Genomic DNA, 20,065 nt, shown 5'->3' on the forward strand with positions numbered 1-20,065 from the left:
AATACCCTCTTGGGCCCGATGACAAGAAAGTCATTCCTGAGAAAAATCTCAAAACAAAGGTACGAGTGGCAGCCCACCGACCTCAAGTAGAAATAACGTTAGGTCAATATAAAGGCTTAGCAGTGTTAGACAGTGGGGCAGAAATTTCCGCTATATCCACTACTCTATGGGGTAAAGCACGCGGTAAGTCAGATACTTTACGCCCGTGGTCAGGACCAAAAATGAATAACGCCGATTTAACCCCGTTTCACGTTATTGGTGAAGCCGCGTTAAACGTTACCATCGCCGGACGGTCTTGGATGTACGTGTTTGCCGTATCCAACTCCGTTGATAGCGATGTCGTTCTAGGTTGGGATTTTTCCGAATTTACGTTAATCCACGCTAAACCTCATTCAGGCACGTTTCATTTTGGGAATGAACCCACGGCGTACCCTTTAGCCAATGCTAACCCTTTACCTGCGCTAGCTATAATTGAACCTCTACGGCCTTGCACCCCTGTTGATTCCCCTATCATCCCAGCTGACACTTCTAGCGTAAACAGCACCCCTGTCGCCAACAAACATGCGGTCACCCCATGTGATTCAGAAGTCAGGGCTTTGATAGAAGAATTTCCCGAGGTTTTTACAGGTGAACCAGGCCGATGTACTTTGCTAAGGCATAAGATAGTATTAAATTCCCAGGAACCGTTTAAATCCAGAGCCTATCCCCTCTCCCCAGCTCGCAAAGCTATAGTTGACACGCAGCTCGAAGCCATGCTAAAAAAGGGTATTATTCGAAAAAGTTTTTCACCGTATTCATCCCCTTTGCTATTAGTCGGTAAGAAAACTACCTCAATCCCTCGCGTGTGTGGAGATTTTAGGAAACTAAACGAAATAACGGTCCCTGACGCTTTTCCCCTACCGATAATTAGGGATGAAATTAACCTCCTTGAAGGTACAACTTGTTTTTCAATCATTGATTTGAAAGACGCGTTTTGGCAATTAGAACTTGATGAAGCCGCAAAACCCCTCACCGCAGTAGTCACCCACCGCGGGTTATTTGAATTTAATGTTTTGCCTTTTGGTCTTCGAAATTCCCCAGCTACTTTTCAAAGATGCATGGTCTTAATCTTTGGAAATGAATTAGGAAAATTTGTATTGATATACATTGACGACATTTTGGTTTACTCCAAAACTCGCGAAGAACACCACGTTCATCTTCATCACGTTCTAACCAAATTACGCGACGCTGGTCTAACCTGCCGTCCAGATAAATGCCAGTTTTATCGTTCTGAAATTTTATTCTTAGGCCATGTCGTTTCCGCGGCTGGTATTCAAGCTGACCCCGCTAAGGTACGCGTAATATCAGAATACCCTAGACCATCGAATGCTACAGACGTTAGAGCCTTCTTAGGTTGCGCCGGCTGGTATAGAGAGTTTATACCCGATTTCGCCGACTTATCCGAACCCCTGGTTAGGCTGACTAAGAAGGATACAATGTTCGAATGGAATTCGGCATGTGATGAGAGTTTTAACGCTTTAAAACAAAAATTAATCTCATCTCCTATCCTTAAAATGCCAAATTATCAGATGCCATTCTTCCTTCAAACTGACGCGAGCATGATAGGCCTAGGGGCGGTACTTTTTCAGACAGACATCAAAGGCACCGAACAAGTTGTCGCGTACGCTAGTAGAAAACTACAGCCTGCTCAATCTAGATATCACGCCACTGAACGCGAACTTCTCGCTGTGGTATGGGCGATCAATAAATTTCGTCACTACATTGAAGGAATAGAATTCACACTGATCACGGATAGTAGCGCTTTGCAATGGCTGCGCCGCATGAAAGATACGTCATCCAAGCTCACACGCTGGGCTATCCAGTTACAGGGTTTCACCTTTGAGGTAAAACACCGTAAAGGAGTTGACAATAAGGTCGCGGATGCGCTCTCTCGCTACCCAATCCCTGATAATGGTGATCACCTGGATGCGGATAATCCAGATTTATTTGAGGACCTCATTAGCCGTCCCTGTCATTCCCTAAATGTTTCCGCCATTAAGAGCGCTGACCCAACTTCTGCCATAGTAGATTTTAATTTAACTGACGTGTTTGATAGGACTAAATTAGCTAAAGCCCAAGATGACGATCCAAAGATCTTAGCTCTTAAAACCTATTTGCTATCTAGTCGATTGCCAACAGATAAAAAGCTCGCCAGACGCATTAAACATAAGGCAGACCGTTACGTCATTGCAGAAAACGTGGTTTACCGCTTACAGGAAACAAGGCCTTGCCGCCACGAGCAAAAATGCGCGAAACCAATAGCTTGGCTTCCCATTATTCCTAGCACATTGATACCCCACCTGCTGCGCGTGATACATGACGACCCCACTGCAGGACACCTAGGTATAGACAAAACGCTATGGCGCGCAAAAACAGTAGCTTATTGGAACACATTAAATCAAGACGTTCAAAATTACGTTAAGTCTTGCAAGAAATGTCAGGCTTACAAGTCTGACAATCAAAGCCCAGCTGGTCTCTTAGGCACCCTAGGTGCAACAGAACCATGGGAAACCATTGCACTTGATTTAATGGGACCTTTTCCGCGAAGCTCGAAACAAAATGAATACATGCTTGTCATAATTGACAATTTTTCTAAATTCGTTGAGATTTTCGCTTTACGAAAAGCCACCACTTCCGCTATCACCAAGAAACTCACAGAGGAAATCTTCCCCAGATATGGAGTTCCACGAATCATAATAGCGGATAATGGTTCCCAATTCTCTAGCGAATCCTTTCGGTCAATTTGTAACGATTGGGGGGCTAAAGTACAGCACACAACCCCATATCACGCACAGGCAAATCCCACTGAACGTTCCAACAAAACAATAAAACAGATGGTCGCTATATATGTCGAGACAGAACATAAACGTTGGGATGAACAACTACCCAAACTAGCTTTAGCTATTCGTTCAGCTCCGCACGCGTCCACGGGATACTCGCCCCATTTTATGTTGACCGGTCGAGAGCTCAAGCTACCCATTCATCGTTTTTTGGAACGCAACCCCTCTGCCGACCCCCTTAACGAGATTTCCGATTATGTTCAACATTTGACTGATAAAATGACGGAAATAAATAAAAAATGTCAAAATTTCTAAAGAAAAAGCGCATGAACATCAAAAACAAAATTATGACAAAAATAGACGCGATGTTCATTATCAAATTGGTGATTTAATTATGACGCGCACACATCACCAATCTTCGAAAATAAAAAATTTTACGAAGAAACTCGCCGAGCGCTGGGATGGTCCATACGAAATTTCGGCTAAAACTAGCGATTTAAATTACGCTTTGGTTGACCCTAAGACATTGAAAGATCAGGGTATAATTAATGTTACTAATATGAAACCGTACGTTGAAAGAGACGCTACTTTAGTTTTGCCACAGGTCACTGTTCCCCAACCAAGGAAAAAACCTAACGTCTCACAACCATTGCGACACAATCCCCGCCCTCAGCGAGCTAATACAAAAGCAATTAAATATTCTAAATGAAAAAAAAAAAAAAATTACAACTTACTGATTAAAATTGTATACTTTCAATGCTTGTTTTTAATTTGTTTAAACTTTTGATTTAAATTTTGTAAATTGAATTAGTCAATTACTAAGTAATATTGTGTAAAAAAAAAAACAACATTTTTTTTTGACTCTTGTAATTTGTGTAAACATTTCATTTAGTATTTTGCAAACTCACTGTTACCTTTGTATTTTTGTAACACAACATAATTGTTTTTGTTTATTTTTAAGTATTCGAACCCATTCTCATCCTTTGTCGGGGGGAATTGTAACAAGTTACTTTTGTCCTACTTCATTTTACGAACTTCTACAGTTCACTACATTCTATAAATTTGTATCTCTTTATACTGGACACCTGCACTCACACCCCTTGACCTTTCCAATACCTGTTTTTAATCCTTTCGTCAACTGCACTCGAAATTTGTAAAGAACGAGATGTTTTTCTCGCTTCTAAAAATAAACTCTTTTGTATTGTATATTGAAAAGAACGAGATTCCTCTCCTCGGAGGTTAACCCCTTGGTCAAAAACCCCTAGTAAAGATAAACGTATGAGAAGGAATCTCGAGAGACTTCGTTCTTCACCTCTGCACTGTTAACATGTAATAAAGTTATCTTGGATTTTACCCCCACGGCTAAAATTATTTTTAAATAAGTTTGTACGCGAACTACAACGGCATAGCCAACCGCTGCGGGGCCTTATGACCCCAAAAGTCCGCTACATCAACCACCGACGCAGCCCCACTGCTAACGGTAAAACACCGGCCGAAATGATGTTTGGTCGACCGCTTATCACCAGCTTGGATTTACTTCATCCCGACCATCGTCTACCTCTGATGGACTCATCAATTCACACCCCTTCGCGTCATTTCCAGCTCAACGACTTTGTTTATGCTGCCAATTTCGGTAAAGGCCCTAAATGGCTCGAAGGTCACATTGTGCGTATCGTCGGGAATCTGATGTTCGAGATTGACACCCCTTTCGGCCGTATTCGTCGACACCTCAATCAACTTCGCAAACGCTTACCAAGTCACCGCTCCCACAACCCCGACATTTCCACTGACCACACTACCGCCTCAACGGTTCCACTTCATTGGTCGTTTTTCGACACTCCTGCGTCCCCGCCTCTCACCGCCGCACCACCACCTGCTCAGCGCCCTGCGTCTCCTCAGGTTATTCCACCGCTGCGCCGCTCAACGCGCATACGTCACGCACCACAACGTCTCTTGGCACTCATGTAACCATTGAACTTTTTTTTGTTTTTTTTTTACACGGGGATATTGTCATGTATACATTCTACTCGTTGTACATTCACTCCGAAAAATATATATTTACTCTGTTTCCCATTCTCATGCCATACAACCATAAATTCTTGATTCTGAGAAAAAGGACAATAAGAAAGAGCGGGAAAAAAGAGAGCTCAGTAGAAAGATGGGCGCGGTTCACAAAACACCTCTGTCAATGTAACCATATTGAAGTTCCCATTAAAGCTCATATTAAGTTTCTTTGATTACGTGTTAAGTCAATCTCATCAAGAACAAACATAACAGGTTCCAAAGAATGGCCTTTGGAATTCTTAAGAACATTTTTGTATGGGTTGCACACGTACCATCTGCGCAACAGAGAGGAAAGAAAAATCCTTAGAAGTTTTTTTACGGCCAGTATCCTTAACAGATCACGTGAGGTCTGGCTCTTCGGCTGTGCACTGAGGAGGTAGATGAGCGTGAGAGAGATTTCAGTCTGCGCCGTTTTAGTTTGTTATCTTTCCTCTTTGACTTTCCTTGTGTCCTACGTGCTCACTAATGAAGCAAAAAACCGTTCTCAATCGGTTATATTTTTGTTCTTTCAATCAACATGAACATTTATAATTTAATACAATCCTAGATACGTACTCAACGTAGACTCCAGAATAAGACGTGGCATGTTTTGCTAATATTTATAAATTGTTAATTTAATTACAGTTAATAAAAGTGGCAGTAACTGATGAATTGCGCTAATTGGAAACTGGAATCTTCAAAGACACCAAGGCCATGGGATCAATATTCAATTGCACATTTTTATCATTATGAAGATTCCATTTATAAAATTATAGTTATACAGGTAGAAATAAAAGATATACTTAGAATTGTACGCAACTTTGTCAATCATTATGTAATCCATTCCAATACATTAATTAGATGTATTGCCAATTATGAACATTTCCTAAAACACTTTAAGAGAAAATTATACAGGGTGTTACAATTTTAGTTTATTAATGTTCAAGAGGGAACACTGCACAAATAAGATGTATTTAGTATTCATTTCTTGTAGAAATGTTTCTCCCTCTGAGCATGTCCTTTCTGGGTCAAGACGTCTAAGTGGGGCAACGCGCTTTTTCGTTTTGTGCAATATTTCCCTTCAAACATTTTTGAAGCCCAAATTTACAGGGTGTTACAAAAAGATGTGTCAAAAATTCAGCGGCGCATTCTACGGGTCAAAACAAGACTAAGTCACCAAAGAACTACGGTCCAAAACTGAACACCCGCGGAGATACGGGCCATCAAAGTATCACGTAAAATGCGCTGAATTTTCCCTTCAAGTGAAGCGACGAATATGGCTTGACCATATTGTTTTCAATTAATGGTCATAATCGAAAAGGATTTGATATTTAAGATACGATCGATTCTGGGGGCAGAGCTAAAAGCATTTTAGACCAAAAAATTAAACATTTAATTTGGAAAAGTGTTTTAATTTGGCCTAAAGTTACAACGGCGTTTTCAGATCGCTGTAGTTGCTGAGTGGCTTGGTTTTTCATTCATTAAAACGATGGCCCATTCAACTTATTTGTCAAGCTAACGAGTAAAGCGCTTTTACGTGTAAGCAAGAGCGCCTAGTTATTGGAAAGATGTCGTGACAACGGCATGAACCTAGTAAAACCGGCGTTTTTAACCAGACCGTGGTATTATTACCCTATCTCGCATGTCTGTTATCGAACCCCTGTGGAAGTTACGTTTGCCATCGAACATTCGTGGATATCTGTGTCGTGGGACATTCTTCTAGACAGATTCACTATCGGCCACGTATGCAATAAATGACGCATACGGCGACAAACGACCAATGCTATTTCTCACGTGATTGTAATACTGTATGACGCGTAATCCTTCGAAAACTAGTTGCTTAAGTACATTGCCACAGCGATCTGAAAACGCCGTTGTAACTTTAGGCCAAATTAAACACTTTATCAAATTAAATGTTTAATTTTTTGGTCTAAAATGCTTTTGGCTCTGCCCCCAGAATCGATCGTTTCTTAAATATCGAATCTTTTTCAATTATGACCAATTAATTGAAAACAATATGGTCAAGCCATATTCGTCGCTTCACTTGAAGGGAAAATTCAGCGCATTTTACGTGATACTTTGATGGCCCGTATCTCCGCTGGTGTTCAGTTTTGGACCATAGTTCTTTGGTGACTTAGTCTTGTTTTGACCCGTAGAATGCGCCCCTGAATTTGTGACACATCTTTTTGTAACACCCTGAATTTGGGCTTCAAAAATGTTTGAAGGGAAATATTGCACAAAACGAAAAAGCGCGTTGCCCCACTAAGACGTCTTGACCCAGAAAGGACATGCTCAGAGGGAGAAACATTTCTACAAGAAATTAATACTAAATACATCTTATTTGTGCAGTGTTCCCTCTTGAACATTAATAAACTAACACTCTAGTGTTCTACATAAGTAATAAAAGTAATTTTAAAAGGAGAATAAAGTAGTTTCCTACGATAATACCCTCGTACACATTCTGTTTTTAAAGCGAAACACAATCCTCGAATGAAAATTGGTTTAATAAAAATTATATGAGTCTATGACGCACTCAATGTTTGGCTGAAGAAGGACCGTGGTCCGAGAGCTCCCAAAATAATTTCGAATTTATAAATAAACATAAAATTTTAACGATTTCCATGAAGTAGCAGTTTCTTATTTAAAATAACAAAGATAGAATTAAAGCTTTCATGGTTTATTTGGTTTTGCTTATTGATACTCAAAAAATTACATACACCAAAGTTCATAAGTAATGTTCCATACGTTTGTCACTGGATACTGATAAGAAATCTTTGACGAAATCGTGAAATCAAAGAAGAGATCACGAAATATTTGACGAAATAGTGATATCAAAGAAAAAATCACGAAATCTTTGGAGAAATCGCGAAATCAAAGAAGAAATCGCGAAATTAAAGAAGAAATCTTTGGCGAAATCGCGAAATCAAAGAAAAAATCACGAAATCTTTGGGGAAATCGCGAAATCAAAGAAGAAATCATGAAATCTTTTGGCGAAAAGACGAAATCGCGTAGGCTTTTTTGGGAATGTCGGACCCCTTGCTAGCTTATCTCGTGTTGCTGGGAACACAGACCCTGTTTGTGCTCTTATGGAGTGTGCGGTGCTAACTATTTTGTAAATAAGAGATAATTTATTTATTGATAATATTTTTCCTTTTATATTTAGAAAAAAAACCGTTCATTTAAGGTATAATGTTAATTACCTTTGAAATTACGATTAAAATTGAAGATTATAGGCGAAAATAGGTCCCAATTTGCTTTTCGTTAGCTCAATGAACTCAAATTCTAATACAGGGTTGTGCTCCATATATAATAGAGTAGAGAGCCGTGGCACGATTATTTTATCCTTAACAACAACACACTAAAATGATAATATGTGGAACGCAATTAATTTGAAAATATAGCCTCATTTCGATGAAACTTACCTTTGAATATAATTAACGATAATCTACTATTGGAGAGGAATTTTATGAAACTTGCCAACCATATTTTCCCAGCGAATTATATGTGCAAATAAAGAATTAAATTGAACTACAACTCTCATGTATAGGTTCTCCGTGGGATGGTTTACTTTTCGAGAACCTTGTTAAAGGGATATGAAAATGGGCCATTGCGTGAGCTCTAGATATTTTCCATGGCTGAGTAGAAAAGGGCCCTTAAGCCTAAAAAATATCACTTTAATCCAAGTGCTGACTAACGAACGTAACTCTATCCTTTTAATACGGGGAATTCTATAGATAGTATAGCCGATTAGAAATAGAAATTATTTCCAAGATGTATTCCAACAAGATGTTTCTCCTCTTTGCTGCATTCACTATTGCCATTCTCGGGCTTGCGCAGTTGGCGTATTCACTTCCTATGGGTAAGAAAGCCGTGATATAACCCTAGTTTAAAAATGCTGTTTCACGTCTGTACGGTCAATTTACGGGTGAAAGAGAGAAGAAAGCAGGGTTCGAATTTAAAATAACCCAGCCCAAAAAAACCTACGGGTTTTATCCACCGAAAAAAAGCCCACTTAAAACCCATCACTGAGATATTCAATTTGGATGAATTTCAATGCTAGAATGATAGTGTAACATATTTGTTGTTTCAACTTCAAAAATATTATCTAACAATATTTACTAATTTTTATGAAATATTTAAAGACTTTTTTTTATTAAGCGGTTACTTTTGAATGAAAATTTATACAGTGCACCAACTGCTAAAGATAAAAAACCGAAAAACCCAATAAAATCCGGTGGGCTGGGTTTATTTTAATAATATCAGAGTTTTTTTTTAACCCTGGCAGAAGGAGATGCAAACCATTTTTGAAAAATGGAAACAACTTCAAAAAAGGTTTATAAAATGGCCTGACAGTTTTGATTTCACAAATAATTCATACTATACAATTAGAAAATAAATTAAGTTATATTAACGAAAAAATATAAGCGGTATCATAAGCATATCATACCACCCGTAAGCGTGAATCGGCGGGAAATTAGCCACAGGCATTGTCTAGGTAAAACTCGGGAGACAAGTCTTCCTGGTGGCACAAAAAGGAAACTTTATTCAAATCGCGCAAGGGATGCTACCGGAAGCTTGGGAATAAATACAAGGATTAATATATATCTTACTCTTACCTATTATAAGCTCTACCTCTATTAATACTTGTAATCATAACAAACATTATCGTCTGCTAGTGGGGCTAAAATGTGGATTTTGAAGTTCTCGTAATAAAGGCATGCGGCAACCTACACGTTTATCTTTTGTACTTATCCTATTCATAAGAAACCTGTTGTACTGTCTACACTTATCACTAAGAGTTTTTCCCATTTTCTTTAAAAATTCGAGATAATTTGCTGTTCCTAATCTTAAACAAACAACGTAAGTCTTAAAAGCCCGTACTAACAAAAGCGCATAGATAATCAGAAAGTGAAGAACGAGAAGCCTAAACCGCAACGTGAAAAATGAGTTCCCCATAGTCGATTCAAGATTTCCGTCCCCCTTACAGAGCGACGGGAAGAGTTGGTCTTATGCCGCGGCGGAGAGTTACTTTCGCGTAGTTTTAAACAAGGTACATGCGTAAGTTGGCTCGAAAATATAGTTCACTTATTTCTTTATTTTCATGTCGTCTGCTATAGTTTAATTCCAAGGCTTAATATAATCTAGTCATTTAGGTAGCCGGGAATCGGCACATTTGTCAAAATGTCAGATTTGAATTTAGCAAACATTTTAGAAAGCTACGAAAAGGATGACTTTTTCCTGATTGATAAAGACGGAAAACTTAAAGGTGCAATAGAATGCATGAAAAACAATATCAAAATTCAACACTAACGAAACTTGAAAATTCCACGACGATTGAACCGAAAGAGCGCTAAAGAACAACCGTTAAGCCTAGTTAAGCAGCCGATTTCTCAATAGTATTCCCCACTATCCCCAGGAGCCGCTACCATCGCGAACTACTTTCCGCTTGTCACGTGACATTAACGATGACCTAATATATCTCTGATTCGATTGGTAGTTGAAAACGAGGCTCACCAACCACCCATTTGGGTCCCCCCCTTGCTTCTCATTTTACACGAATACCGTTGCTAAACGCTGGAAAGGTTTAATGTTCTTCACTTTCTGATCTATGCGCTTTTGGTACTAATTACCGCTGCCATTTATTGCAGAAGCAGACGACTGCTTAGATTTCCGGGTTATAAGGTGGTAGGGGGAATCGGGAAGGAGAGAATTGCTTCGTTTTCCCTCTAGGTAGCGTAGAACCTCAAATTTCTCTCTGGCGCCCTTGTACAATGGTGATTACCCGTGGTCTTATAGTGAATTCACGCTTACGGGTGGTTTGATATGCTTATGGCGGTAATATCAATTATAATTTTGAAGTATATCTGTTGAAAACTTTAATTTTAATTATCTTTCACATGTACCTTTTAATTCATAATGATAAGCTGGATGTAAGTATAATACATCTTTGTCATTAGGTTGCTAAAGATGCGGAGAAAACTTAAATTTCAATTATCTTTTACACGCACCTATTTATTCACAATGATAAGTGGATAGTAAGTCAAATCAGAGTCAAATTCATATTTTTCATTAAGTGCGTAAAGACGCGGAGAAAACTTCAATTTTAATTATCTTTTTCACGCACCTTTAAATTCACAATGATAAGTTAATGGTAAGTGAAATTCATCTTTTTCATTAAGTGCGTAAAGACGCGGAGAAAAATTTAATTTTAATTATCTTTTTCACGCACCTTTTAATTCACAATGATAAGCCGTTGGTAAGTGATATTCATCTTTTCATTAAGTGCATAAAAACGCGGGGAAAACTTTAATTTTAATTATCTTTCACATGCACTTTTTAATTCATAATGATAAGTCGGGGGTAAGTGAAATTCATCTTTTTCATTAAGTGCATAAAAACGCCGGGGAAACTTTAATTATCTTTTTCACGCACCTTTAAATTCACAATGATTAGGTAATGGTAAGTGAAATTCATCTTTTTCATTAAGTGCAGAAAAACGCGGGGAAAACTTTAATTTTAATTACCTTTTCACGCACCTTTAAATTCACAATGATAAGCCGGGGGTAAGTGAAATTCATCTTTTTCATGAAGTGCATAAAGAAGCAGAGATAACTTTAATTTTAATTATCTTTTACACGCACCTTTAAATTCACAATGATAAGCCGGGGGTAAGTGAAATTCATCTTTTTTATGAAGTGCATATAGAAGCAGAGATAACTTTAATTTTAATTAATTTTTACACGCACCTTTAAATTCACAATGATAAGCCGGGGGTAAGTGAAATTCATCTTTTTTATGAAGTGCATAAAGAAGCAGAGATAACTTTAATTTTAATTGTCTTTTCGGAGCCTCCGAGATGAACTAGGCCCATGCATGTCAAATTTTATGTGGGGAAATATCGAGTTTGTTAAGGAAAATATTTTCACCATATATGTGTACGAGATGGCGCTTATATTACCGTTGTGACAGGGGTCTTCCTTAAATTATCGTTGATATTTTAGGGGTCAGTCATAAAATTTTCATAATAGAGAAAAGTTTCATCCTAAAATTAACGTAAATGTTTTTGGGGCTATTCACTTTTTATTGAACCTTTCGGTTAGATTGTATTGATGACAACAAAATAAATTATTTCAATTAAAATAATTCAGTAAGAGTAATAAAAACGTATACTTACATTCCGCGACCTTGGCTCAAATACCTAAGCAGTCGACAGGGTCACGGGGTTTAACTTTGTTTATTTTTCGGTAATATAAGCGCCCCCAAGCGTAAAACCACGGCGAACTAAATTGGTTAAAAAAATATTCTCGCTACGCGACACGCATGGGCCTAGTTCATCTCGGAGGCTACGATTTTTTACACGCACCTTTAAATTCACAATGATAAGCCGGGGGTAAGTGAAATTCATCTTTTTCATGAAGTGCATAAAGAAGCAGAGATAACTTTTAATTTTAATTATCTTTTACACGCACCTTTTAATTCACAATGATAAGCCGGGGGTAAGTGAAATTCATCTTTTTCATGAAATGCATAAAGATGGAGAGAAAACTTTAATTTTAATTATCTTTTACACGTACCTTTTAATTCATAATGATAAGGTGGACGTAAGTAAAATTCATCTTTTTCATGAAATGCATAAAAATGGGGAGAAAACTTTAATTTTGAAGATCTTTTACACGCACCTTTTAATTCACAATGATAAGAGCCACGTAAGTGAAATTCATCTTTTTCATGAAATGCATAAAGACGAAGAGATAACTTTAATTTTAATTATCTTTAACACGCGCCTTTTAATTCATAATGATAAGTTGGAAGTAAGAAAAATTCATCTTTTTCAAGAAGTGCATAAAGAAGCAGAGATAACTTTAATTTTAATTATCTTTAACACGCGCCTTTTAATTCATAATGATAAGTTGGAAGTAAGAAAAATTCATCTTTTTCAAGAAGTGCATAAAGAAGCAGAGATAACTTTAATTTTAATTATCTTTAACACGCGCCTTTTAATTCATAATGATAAGTTGGAAGTAAGAAAAATTCATCTTTTTCAAGAAGTGCATAAAGAAGCAGAGATAACTTTAATTTTAATTATCTTTAACACGCGCCTTTTAATTCATAATGATAAGTTGGAAGTAAGAAAAATTCATCTTTTTCAAGAAGTGCATAAAGAAGCAGAGATAACTTTAATTTTAATTATCTTTAACACGCGCCTTTTAATTCATAATGATAAGTTGGAAGTAAGAAAAATTCATCTTTTTCAAGAAGTGCATAAAGAAGCAGAGATAACTTTAATTTTAATTATCTTTAACACGCGCCTTTTAATTCATAATGATAAGCTGGAAGTAAGAAAAATTCATCTTTTTCAAGAAGTGCATAAAGAAGCAGAGATAACTTTAATTTTAATTATCTTTAACACGCGCCTTTTAATTCATAATGATAAGTTGGAAGTAAGAAAAATTCATCTTTTTCAAGAAGTGCATAAAGAAGCAGAGATAACTTTAATTTTAATTATCTTTAACACGCGCCTTTTAATTCATAATGATAAGTTGGAAGTAAGAAAAATTCATCTTTTTCAAGAAGTGCATAAAGAAGCAGAGATAACTTTAATTTTAATTATCTTTAACACGCGCCTTTTAATTCATAATGATAAGTTGGAAGTAAGAAAAATTCATCTTTTTCAAGAAGTGCATAAAGAAGCAGAGATAACTTTAATTTTAATTATCTTTAACACGCGCCTTTTAATTCATAATGATAAGCTGGATGTAAGTATAATTCATCTTTGTCATTAGGTTGCTAAAGATGCGGAGAAAACTTAAATTTCAATTATCTTTTTCACGCACCTTTAAATTCACAATGATAAGTTAATGGTAAGTGAAATTCATCTTTTTCATTAAGTGCGTAAAGACGCGGAGAAAAATCTAATTTTAATTACCTTTTTCACGCACCTTTTAATTCACAATGATAAGCCGTTGGTAAGTGATATTCATCTTTTTCATTAAGTGCATAAAAACGCGGGGAAAACTTTAATTTTAATTATCTTTCACATGCACTTTTTAATTCATAATGATAAGTCGGGGGTAAGTGAAATTCATCTTTTTCATTAAGTGCATAAAAACGCCGGTGAAACTTTAATTATCTTTTTCACGCACCTTTAAATTCACAATGATTGGGTAATGGTAAGTGAACTTCATCTTTTTCATTAAGTGCAGAAAAACGCGGGGAAAACTTTAATTTTAATTACCTTTTTCACGCACCTTTAAATTCACAATGATAAGCCGGGGGTAAGTGAAATTCATCTTTTTCATGAAGTGCATAAAGAAGCAGAGATAACTTTAATTTTAATTATCTTTACTCGCACCTTTAAATTCACAATGATAAGCCGGGGGTAAGTGAGATTCATCTTTTTCATTAAGTGAATAAAAACGCCGGGAAAACTTTAATTTTAATTACCTTTTTCACGCACCTTTAAATGATAAGGTGGAGGTAAGTAAAATTCATCTTTTTCATGAAATGCATAAAGACGCAGAGATAACTTTAATTTTAATTGTCTTTTACACGCACCTTTTAATTCATAATGATAAGTTGGAAGTAAGAAAAATTCATCTTTTTCAAGAAGTGCATAAAGAAGCAGAGATAACTTTAATTTTAATTATCTTTTACACGCGCCTTTCAATTCATAATGATAAGGTGGACGTAAGTAAAATTCATCTTTTTCATGAAGTGCATGAAGAGGCAGAGATAACTTTAATTTTAATTGTCTTTTACACGCACCTTTTAATTCATAATGATAAGTTGGAAGTAAGAAAAATTCATCTTTTTCAAGAAGTGCATAAAGAAGCAGAGATAACTTTAATTTTAATTATCTTTTACACGCGCCTTTCAATTCATAATGATAAGGTGGACGTAAGTAAAATTCATCTTTTTCATGAAGTGCATGAAGAGGCAGAGATAACTTTAATTTTAATTGTCTTTTACACGCACCTTTTAATTCATAATTATAAGGTGGACGTAAGTAAAATTCATCTTTTTCACTAAGTGCATAAAACACGGAGAAAACTTTAACATAAAATGTATGCACGCACATTTTAATTCGTAAGTCGAGGGTAAGTGAAATTCATCTTTTTCATTAAGTGCATAAAAACGCGGGGAAAACTTTAATTTTAATTATCTTTTTCACGCACCTATAAATTCACAATGATAAGTTGGACGTAAGTAAAATTCATCTTTTTCATGAAGTGCATGAAGACGCGGAGAAAACTTAAATTTTAATTTTTTTTGTACACACCTTTTAATCCACAATGATAAGATATGAGGGAGTGAAAATCATTCTTGTTCATTGAGTGCGCTAAAAAGGGGGCAAACTATATTATATACCTTTGCTGCATTTAGACAATTTTTTTAACTTAGTTGAATGACGATCTTAATAATGGGCTATCCATACTTCAGTTTGAAAAAGAGAAAATATAGAAAATGATACGGGACACACCAGGGCTCAATGACTCATGTTAACTGTTTATATTTCTTGCCAGGGCTTCCTCCCTATTTGGAAAATTATATCAAATGCAACTGCAATTTTAAACATATAATATATACATAATTACACGCTCCTATAGATTCAGTTCTTTCTAGACTATAGTTAGAAACAACACTTCCATAAAACATGGAAATGAAAAAAAAAAAAAAAAAAACGTCATTTAAAGTGATACTCTCAATGTTTTCCGACTAGTACAAGATGAAGGCAGTTTTAGGTAAAAAATGTGCCTAAAATTATGTGTGCCAAAAAATGTAACGAATTAAAACGTTTAAAATTAAGAAAAGTACGTTAGATATTTTGAAATTCATACTAACCGCGAAATACCACCCAACTTGTTTTCCACGTAGTGACGTTACTAATGTCTCTTGATTCATTGGTTGTTTGGAAATAGGAGAATGTACTTAGGGAGCTCAAGACCACTGTATAGTAGCTTTTCACCTTCACTGGGGAAGCGGCGCATATTTGAGAAGACCTTTGTAAACATAATTCTGATTTTTCATGTTTATTATCCTTGGTTCTCTTAACTCTCGGTTACGTTGTAGAGTAAGGATGATAGAGATTTATCAAAATTGTAACAGGTAATGACCAAAACACCACATTTCTGCGCTATTTTGGCAAAGGCTTAGCTTCCTTGTATAATAATGGAATGGCTTTATTTTAGCCTAATGGCCCTAATCTAAGCTTTAACATGTTTTTAATTGTAATTAAACATAGTAAAACTATTACTTTGAACACCAAAATTACAGTGAAACTATTTACCTTCCTTTATAACTTTCAAAGCATCCGTATCGAAATGAGTTATATTAATTTGGCGAAAATGCAGAATAGTATGAAAACTACTTTTAGAAGTAAATCTACTGTACCTCCGAGGGAGAGGAGGGTCGCGGGAGTAATTTAGTTTTTTCGCTCGTAGAGGGGGCAGTGATCGGATCGGCGCCGAAAACTAATTCTTTTAAAAATTAATAGTTAAGTTATTAAAACTATCAATATCGATATATTTTTGTAACGTAATTTTAGGTTTATAATTTAAAAAAATGAAAGCTTTTCACTATGCCTAATAGTCAAAAGAATGATTCTATCTCTTTAAGACATGACCCACGCCTTACTATAGAAGACAAGAGTGTTGACTAGTGATGGTGAAATATATTCATAGAATGGGAATTTACACCACATTTGTCTCCGCCCCGAAATTTTTGCGCCCCGCTAGGAATGGATCCGGAGAGCACGTATGAGGAGGATCGGAGAGACCAAATTCTCTATCTTTCCCCTCCCCCTTTCAAAACCGGTACCTATCTGTGGCTCGACATCAGAGTTTTGCACATGCGCAATCAGCGCAACAGCTGGAAAAATAGACAAGTATCCCTAACGGATCACGTAACGTCTCGCTCCTCGGCTGTACGAGAGCGATATTGAGCTGTAGGGCCGGAAATAAGCACAGGACACTGGAAATTGTCCCGTAAAAGCTATGGGGGTCACTGGACATTTTGGCCAATAAATTTCCGAAGTTTTAATAGTTTGACTATGAAGATGAGACACTATTTTTGCACACTCCAGTGGACAATGTCCTATAATTTTTCCAGTCAAAGGGGGCGTCACAGGACAGATGTCCTATAAGAATTTTTCCTTATTTCCGACCCTGATTTGGCGGTATTGTTCCTTTCAACCGAATTCCCAATGGACCGAAATCCCATTCGACCGAATATCCCGCAATGATTTTAGTTTTCCAGCCCAATGGCTATATTCCCGATGGACCGAAATCCCAATCGTCCGAATATGCCCCTAAAAAATACATGAATATAACTTGAAACACAGTAGCCGTCAGCGATTCGGTGGTGGAGTGGATACGATGTTGGACTGCGAAGCGATAGGTTGTTGGTTCGAATCTCCGAAAGGTTGTTGGTTCGAATCTCCGAAAGGTTGTTGGTTCGAATCTCCGAAAGGTATGTTAACAATATTAAAAGTAAATGTTTCGTGATACTTATTAAAACGCTCACTTTCATTCCTTTCAAGGCAAGAGATATATAGAATTAATAAACAAATTGTGCTTAAAATGAAGTACAGTCTTAATGGTAGTTCTATCAATGTCTTTAAATTTTAAATTAAAATTTTAATATTTTGGTTTCGGGTGGGTTAGGTTAGGTTAGGTTAGGTTAGGTTAGCTTAGGTTAGCTTAGGTTAGGTCAGGTTAGGTTAGGTTAGGTTTGGTTAGGTTAGGTTTGGTTTGGTTTGGTTTCAATAATTCGTTGACACCTTTTCCAAAATATGCTCCTTTTAATTAGCTACCACCTTTTCCAAAATATTCTCCCTTTAAATAGCTACCACCTTTTCCAAAACATTCTCCTATTAATTAGCTGCCACCTTTTCCAAAAGATTTTCCTATTAATTAGCTGCCACCTTTTTCAAAATATTCTCCTATTAATTAGCTGCAACCTTTTCCAAAACATTCTCCTACTAATTAGCTACCACATTTTCTAAAATATTCTCCTTTTAACTAGCTACCACCTTTTCCAAAATATTCTCCTTTTAATTAGCTACCACCTTTTCCAAAATATTCTCCTTTTAATTAGCTACCACCTTTTCCAAAACATTCTCCTATTAATTAGCCGCCACATTTTCCAAAATATTCTCCTTTTAATTAGCTACCACCTTTTCTAAAATATTCCCTATTAATTAGCTGCCACCTTTTCCAAAAGATTTTCCTATTAATTAGCTGCCACCTTTTCCAAAATATTCTCCTATTAATTAGCTGCCACCTTTTCCAAAATATTCTCCAATTAATTATCTGACATCTTTTCCAAAATATTTCTATTATTGCTAATAAATTGTTCGTGGTAAGAGGCGGGCTTTTAATACTCATATAAATAATCTTTTTACCTCCAAACAAGGTTGGGTTGGGTTAGGTTAGGTTACGTTTGGTTAGGTTAGGTTAGGCTAGGGTAGGTGAGGTTCGCCGTAATTAAAACGTAGTTAAAATAAGTGCACATTTATTTTAACAATAATAAGTTGTGAAATTAAAAATATATTTAATGCAAAACCACACAGTATGTCTTCTTCCAGTTCAATAGAATTTCGGTCCAATGGGACTATAATAAAATCGCACCTTTGGCTACGTTCGGTCGAATGGGACCCCCCAAAAAACCCCTTCTGTCGAATGGGAATTCGGTTCAATGGGACCAAAGCGATTTGGCTGTGCCGTTATAGTTACCTCCCCCTTCGACTCTCCTTGAGTCCACGTGCTCAATGATGGAGCAAAAAAACCGTTCTTAATCTATTATATTTTTGTTCTTTCAATCAACATGGAGTTTTATAATTCAATACAATCCAAGAAATGTACTCAACATAGACTCGAGAATAAGACGTGGCATGATTTGCCAATATTCATAAAATATTAATTTAATTACAGGTCGATAAACTGATGCATTGCGCTAATTGGAAACTAGAATCTTCAAAGACAATAAGGCCATGGGATCAATATTCAAGGGTACATGCAAACGCAGCACATTTTTAACATTATGAAGATTCCATTTATAAAATTATAATTATAATAAATAAAAAAATATTCAGCATTATACCCAACTTTTTCAATCATTATGTCATCAATTCCAGTACATTAATTAGAAGTATTGTAAATTTTGAACGTTTCCTAAAACACTTTAAGAGAAAAACATAAATTTGGGCTTCAAAAATGTTTGAAGGGAAATATTGCACAAAACGAAAAAGCGCGTTGCCCCACTAAGACGTCTTGACCCAGAAAGGACATGCTCAGAGGGAGAAACATTTCTACAAGAAATGAATACTAAATACAGCTTCTTTATGCAGTGTTACCTCTTGAACATTAATAAACAAACACTCTAGTGTTGTACATAAATAATTAAAGTAATTTTAAATGGAGAATAAAGCACTTCCCTACCCACGTACACATTCTTTATATAAAGCGAAACACAATCCTCGAATAAAAATTGCTTTAATAACAAGTTGGGAAACCAAAATAAACCTCTCCGAGTCGAGACGAATTTACCTTCCAAACACAAGTCCACCATGGACGAACCAATACTGAAGGACGGATGGCAGAGGGAGAAAGTTGAAAAATACTTGTTAATTCGCCTCCTAGCGGCAGATAGTAGCAAACCGGACAGTGGGGGAATCAACGTTCTAACGAGGGAAGCAGCTAACGTCTTATTTTGTCTAGATGGCGCTAGCGTTTTCCGGGATTTGACTCCGCATTTTCATAACACCCTCCATGTTGGGGCTGAAAAGAGGGAAGTAAGCTTTACATTGGTTGTTAAGGCGCTTAGTAATGGGGGCAGCAATGGGCTGCCATTGGTCCTTCAGTATTACTTCGTCCATAGATCCACCAGCCAATGAGAAAAACCGGAAATACGTAGCTCAAATTGGCGGGATATTGCGAAGGTCATTTGTAAAGGTTTAATCGTTTAACATTTCCCCGTGTATTCTCATAATTCTAATGAGGACCTAATATCTATCACTTAAGTGTGTATTTAACTTTCAGCTCACTCTGAACCGTTAACACCTCTTGAAAGAGGACACGAAACAAGGTTAATTCTGGTTTAAATCTAGGGCTTCTTATTTCATAGACCCAATCGCTTCAACACTTATAGGGAGAGGGCGTTTGTCAGGGAGGGAAAGAACATCCGACGTCATTTTCTACCTCTAC

This window comes from Phalangium opilio, unplaced genomic scaffold (assembly GCF_054372755.1).
Source record: "Phalangium opilio isolate 3A_F unplaced genomic scaffold, DU_Popi_V2 ptg000011l_1, whole genome shotgun sequence".
NCBI classification, from domain to species: domain Eukaryota; kingdom Metazoa; phylum Arthropoda; class Arachnida; order Opiliones; family Phalangiidae; genus Phalangium; species Phalangium opilio.